Source organism: Malania oleifera, chromosome 11 (assembly GCF_029873635.1).
Source record: "Malania oleifera isolate guangnan ecotype guangnan chromosome 11, ASM2987363v1, whole genome shotgun sequence".
Taxonomy (NCBI): Eukaryota; Viridiplantae; Streptophyta; class Magnoliopsida; order Santalales; family Ximeniaceae; genus Malania; species Malania oleifera.
The window spans coordinates 7,483,705-7,490,686 of NC_080427.1; positions in this window are offsets into that span (position 1 = coordinate 7,483,705).

The following is a 6,982-nucleotide window of genomic DNA, read 5'->3' on the forward strand; positions in this document are numbered from 1 at the left end:
TATTACCCTGAGAAGGGGTTCAATTTTGTGATCCACATCACATGGCATTGATGTGGGATTACTCTTGGAAGTTGATTTGGCATCATTTCTTGAAATTCACCAAAGCCTCCTTATTTCAATTGTACCTGATTCACCACCTTCTTGTTTCATGAGAAATACAAGGAATAATAGTTCCTTTTTTAAATTAAAGGGTTGAGAGGAGTTTCTTTTTGTTTATGTTGTTCATAGGAACTGGCATTGTGCATCATTTATCCCTAAGAATCAAGGGGCAATTTTTTTTGTAGGAATTGGGTAGCTACCATATCGAATTCATCTAGCATGGCACTATGAAGTCTACTATCATAACCCAAGGTCCCATCAAACAAAGTATATCCTTGAAGTGATTCCAACTATAGACAAGGCTTCATAATGATTACTTTCAACTTCCTTGAATCCTTATTGACTTATAATTTTAACTAGAGAGCTTCCAAATCAGTATGAAGTTGTGGATGGTGCCATTGTCATTCATAGATTTTATGCTCTTACCATTCAACACTAAGTCAGCATATATGAGACACTTCTCTTGGCTCTTGTTACGAATCACTTGGCTTTCAAATGCTTCAAAAAATCTGAAAATTCCTACCATGTTTTAATTTTCTATTAGACCTTCAATGGGGACTTCTTTTTCTTTTCTTTTCTTATTGCCTTTAAAGCATTCAATACTTTCCGGCATTATTTGTTGATAGGGCCTTTCACAAAAGAAAATGGCAAGGGAGTTCAGCTCTCTAAGGTTCTCACTTGTTCGCCCTTCCAATCTTTAGAATTGAATGACTTTCTTTCTCTCTCAAAATTAAAAGGTCTATGCTCCCCTCCCCCAAGTCACAAGCTTATTCATTTTGTTAGGACTTAAATCATTCTTGGTGGGGTTTAGGTTCTTCCTCTTTAAAAGATTGTTTGAGTAATCATTCAATCGTTCAACAACAATGAGGGCACAGGGAAGGTCTTAAACTCCTTTTCTTCTTAATTATTTTTTAGACCAAGTCTTTAGTCATTTGAAGAAATGGAATAATTTATTGGTATTAGTATGTCTATTATGTCCTTAATATTGAGCTTCACCACTATGAATTTTCTTATTTGTATTCTCAAAAATTAAACCTTTTTTTTTTTGCATATCATATCGTTAACAAGAAGCTAGGTGTTCGACATTTTTTGAATAAAATTGAGTCTTCAATGCATGTTTCAAGTCCTCCCATGTGTCCCTAGTGCATCTACTACAACATTGCATCATTAATGAGATTCATAGTCACTATGGCTACTTTTCTCTATTTTGATTCAATTTGAGAGGCTTTAAAATACCACTTTAAGTTAGAAAAGAAAGTTGAGTAATTCTTTAGTATCTTAGGCTTCATATTAAGAATTTGGCTTCGATTAGTTTCATTTGAACATGATTTAGTTGAATTTGTTCTAGATTAGCTAACTCGTTGCATGACCATGGTCAATTTTACATTTAGCTTTTGCATCTGTCTTTGCTGTTAGACCAAAAAGTTCCCCTGATCTTGCTAGTTTCTATTGCAGTCGCATTGAATTTATTTAGTCTAACATTAATCCTTGACATGATCTATAAGAGATTAAAAATTTATTTAGTCGATGAGGGCGGCCGAGTCAAAGGGTTATAAATATCTATTTTCATTACTTCTCAGTTAAGAAATCTCAAATCCTCTCTCTGTCTCTCTAGGAACTCAAAATACACACACTCTCTCTCTCTCTCTCTCTCTCTCTCTCTTTAGATTTCTTTGTCGTACATTGCGGGAATCGTAGATCCTACATTACCACAAGGATCAAGGAAGGATTCTTTACAAGATTTACGGATCGGATCTTCGTTTCGGACATTTTTCGGGTTTTGGCTTGAAATCGAGGTAATGCTCGGTTTTCAATTTTTGTTCTGGTAGTTATGGAGGGAATAGAATTGTGAGTATATTCTATACTGTGGTTTATAGGTTTTGGGAACTCGGTTTGCTGTTTAGGTGCCGTAGAGTTCGGGATTTTCCGTTTGGGGAAAGGTAAGAGGATTCAGTTTATGTCGGTTATTTTTGAAATCGGACTTGGTAGAATTGTGGTTCACGGTCTTGTGTGCGTTTTGGTTACTTATTTGGGAAAATCTAATGGCTAAAATTATGAATTTTTCATATTACATTTTTGGGAAAAGGGGGCAGTGGGCTGCATCCTTGGTTTTGTTGGAAAACCGTTAATATATTGTGATATATATTGTGTTATAGGGATGACCGTGCCTTGACTTGTTTAAACTGTATATGTTTGGAAAATCATGATTTTAGATTACCAAGTGGGTGTGGAATTGTTTAGTTATATGAACATGCATGAGTTGTGTTTTGATGAAATGAAATAGGAACGGAGTTCTGAATTGTTCCAGGTTTTGAAATCCAGCTTTTTTCAAAGAGTGCGCAATACCACTAGATTGGTCAGCTTTTGCCAAAGGGTGTGAAAACACTAGATTTGCACCGGTTCAACATTGTGGGCTGATGCTATGCTAGGTTATCGGGGGCATCGGTGTTTGCCAAAGGGTGTGAAATATCACTAGACTACCAGCTTTTACCGAAGGGTTTGAGATATCACCAGATCACTAGTTTTTACTGAAGGGTGTGAAATACCACTAGACAATAACGACACAAGATTGTATTGCTTGTTTTGTTGCGAAAATATTGGAACTACTTTTACTGTTTAAATCGTGCATGCTATTGTGTCATGATAGCACTCATATGCCACACACCGATATAACCTGATTCTTCCTTACTAGGAGGTGTTTCGCCCCTACTGTACGTACATATTTTTCAGGTCATTCGAGTAACCGAAACTAGGGTCCTTGAGTTGGGAGCGTAGTGGTCAGTGTACTGCGAGAGGTACTTGGGTAAGTACTAGGACTGTGCTGGGTTGTCTTTTGTGGTTTTAAGTTGACACCCGGGTTGTATTTTGTATCATGGATCTTTGTTCTTTTGTATAGATTCTGGTATGGTACGAAGTATGTATATAATGACTTTTTTTGCGCTGTATATGATTTGTATATGGATGTGTATAGGGTGCCTGGGAACCCCATGGGGTCGGACCCTCATTCATTATGGTGTATCATAGATTTTTTATATGATACAGGGACATGTTAGGTTACTAATTCACCCCTGGGTCCCATTATCGGGTTTGGGGCGTGACAGCTTGGTATCAGAGCTAACCAGGTTGTTAGGTCTTGTAGACTTGGTTAGGCATAGTTGTGTGTACATGCTAGAGTATAGGATGTTAGAAATAGGTAGAGTAGGTCGAGGGTTGTTGTGTTGCTAGACCGGGACTTATTGGCGGTATTCTGTGTTTCTCTTGGAATGACGATTTTAGTAAAATCATGGCAAACCATTGATGATTTTCGTGTCAGTGTGATGGGACAAACCTGAACCCGTGAGGTGGTAGTTAACATGATTAATCGTAGATAATTGTGTTAGTTGTACGTGTTATAGGAGTATTAATAGATTCCCATTGTGTTTTCAGAATGGAGCCCAAGGATAACAACCTGGGAAGTGGCTCTGAGGAGACGGTGAGTGATGAGTCTCCTTTTGTGTCTCGAGGGTTGACAAGGTAGGTTCTGCGGGAGATCGCGCGGAGTGTCAGGAGACGTGAACGCTCTCCTACGGTTGCGGGGTAGACCATTGAGAGGTTCACACGCATGCATCTTCCGACGTTCTCAGGAGGACCTGATCCGATGATAGCAGAGGACTGAGTTGAGAAGACCGAGAGGATTTTGGAGGTCCTACACTGCACAGGCAGGCAGAGAGTCCTCTATGCTACCTTCCAGCTGTTTGGGGAGGCAGGGCAATGGTGGACTGTGGTGAGTTTGTTGGAGAAGTAGAGAGTTGGTTCTGTGGAGATGACGTGGAGCCGTTTCAAGGAGGTGTTCTTTGACAGATACTTCCCGGCTTCCACACGTGACGCTAAGGCGGATGAGTTTTCTACTCTGACTCAGGGAAGTATGATGGTGCAGGGGTATGCTGCTCGGTATATAGAGCTATCTCGTTTTGCGTTGTGTTTGATCTCGAATGAGTACGAGAAGACTCGGAGGCTTGAGAAGGGCCTGAGGAAGGACATCCGCAGATTAGTGGGTATGCTTTAGATCCGTGAATTCTTAGTTTTGGTGGATAAGGTCACTGTGATCGAGACCGGTATTCGAGAGGTTGAGGTAGATCAGGAGCCGAAGAAGAGGCTAGTACCTTCTGGTTCTCAGTCTGGATCTCGTCAGGGATCATGGAAGAAGAGGAACAGCGGCTCGGGTCACCGCCAGAGTACCAAGCATCAGGGTTCTCAGATGAGCTAGTCGTGTGATCGTTGTATTAGGTGTCACAAGTGGCATGACGGTGCATGTTAGCCGTTTGGGGGTAATTGCTACAACTGTGGCTAGTCAGGTCACATGGCTCGGGATTGTCACGCACCAAAGAGGGGTACGCCTTCTTCGAGTCAGAATTAGGGAAGTAATCAGGTATCCCGGGGAACATATCAGGCGAACACAACTCCGGCAAGGGTGTACTCGCTTACTCCAGCGGATGCTGAGCATGCGGGGAATGTGGTGACATGTACTGTGATGTTGCTTTTAAATAAAGATGTGGTTTTATTTGATTCGGCTACGACCCACTCCTTTATATTTGCTAATTTTGTGAAACTATGTGGGGTGGAGACCCAAGTCATGAAAGAAGGGTTGTCTGTAGCTACACCATCTGGGAGTGTATCATTCTGTAGGAGGATGTTAGAAAACTACCTAGTGGTAATTCAGGGAAGACTGCTACTAGTGAATCTTGTAGTATACGACATGTTTGGGTTCGATGTCATACTGGGGATGGATTGGTTATCCTCCAGTTATGTTGTGATCGACTGTCGTGGAAAGGTAGTAGTGTTCAGACCTTCGGGGAACAAGAGTATAAATTTGTAGGATCGTGTATGCGTTCGACGTCATAGATTATATCGGCATTACAGGAGAGGAGGTTACTCTTGGACAGAGGTCAGAGGTACTTAGCTTGCGTAAGGGAACCGCCGCGGGATGAGTTGAGGCTTGAGGATATTCGAGTAGTCAGCGAATTCGCGGATGTGTTTTCAGAAGATTTACTCGGTTTACTTCCAAATCGTGAGGTGGAATTTGCAATAGAGTTGCTACTTGGCAAGACACCGATTTCTAAAACTCCATACTAGATGGCTCCAATAGAACTTCAGGAGTTGAAGGAGCAGTTGCAGGAATTGCTGGATAGGGGCTTCATTCGACCGAGTGTTTCACCCTGGGGAGCTCCAATTTTGTTTGTGAAGAAGAAGGATGGGTCGATGCGTATGTGCATTGATTACCGTGAGATTAACAAGGTAACTGTGAAGAATCGTTACCCTTTGCCTCGTATTGATGATCTCTTTGATCAGTTATAGGGGATGCAGGTCTTTTCGAAGATCGATCTATGGTCAGGGTATCATCAGGTGAGGGTTCGATCTGAAGATGTTGTGAAGACTGCTTTCCGAACCAGATATGACCACTACGAGTTCTTAGTTATGCCTTTTGGGTTGATGAATGCTCTAACAGTGTTCATGGATATTATAAACAAGGTTTTCCATAAGTACCTGGACCAGTTTGTAGTTGTGTTTATTGATGATATTTTGGTATACTCGAAAAGTTCGGAAGAGCGTGAAAACCATCTGAGGTTAGTATTACAGATTCTGCGGAAGAAGAAGTTGTATGCTAAACTGAAGAAGTATGAATTCTGGTTGAATCAGGTTGCATTCTTAGGCCATGTGGTACCTAAGGACAGAATCTCAGTTGATACTAGCAAGATCGAAGCTATGGTTGACTGGGTGAGGCCAAAGAGTGTGCAGGAGGTTCGAAGTTTTCTAGGACTGGTGGGTTATTATCGTCGATTTGTGGAGGGTTTCTCTAAGTTGTCTGGGCCTCTGACTTAATTGACTAGGAAGGGGATGAAGTTTGAGTAGACCAATGATTGCGAGCAGTGCTTTCAGGAGTTGAAGTACTAGCTGGTTATTGCTCTGATTTGACCATTCCTTCTGGGGATGGAAGTTTTGTGATTTATAGCGACGTGTCTCTGAAGGATCTGGAATGTGTGCTTATGCAGCAGAGTAAGGTAATAGCGTATACTTCTCGGCAACTGAAGGAATACTAGAACAATTACCCTACGCATGATCTGGAATTGGTTGCAGTAGTTTATGCATTGAAGATCTGACGACACTACTTGTATGGTGTGCAATGTGAGATTTTCATTGATTATAAAAGCCTCAGGTATTTTTTTCACACAGAAAGAGTTGAATATGAGGCAGAGACGATGACTTGAGCTGATCAAGGACTACGATTGCACCATCAGTTATCACCTGGGAAAAACTAATGTGGTAGCTGATGCGTTGAGTAGGAAGTCGGAACATGCAGTTGTATCTGCAGTGGTGGCTCAACATCACATTAGACGAAATTTGGAGAGCTTGGGTATAGAGTTGGTGGCTGGTGATCATTAAGCTTTCATTGCTAGTTTGGTGATCCAGCTAACTTTGTTCGAACGTATTAAAGCTGCAAAGGCTAGTGATGCAGAGTTAACTGAGATTGTAGAGAAAGTGCAGTAGGGGTTGGCTACATAATTTAACATCTTTGAGGGAGGTGTGTTGAGGTTTAGGACTAGGCTATATGTTCCATACGACGACGAGATCAGAAGGACGATTCTGAAGGAAGCACATCGTTCTTTGTATACGGTACATTCGGGTAGTACGAAGATGTATCGGGATTTGCGCGAAACCTTTTGGTGGAGTGGTATAAAAAGGTAGATTGCACGGTTCATGGAGCAGTGTCTGATGTGTCAGCAAGTAAAGGTTGAACATCAGAGGCCGGTAGGGACGTTACAGCCCTTAGCCATTCCGGAGTGGAAATGGGAGCATATTTCCATGGATTTTGTGATCGGATTGCTGCCAGCACTTCATGGGCAGA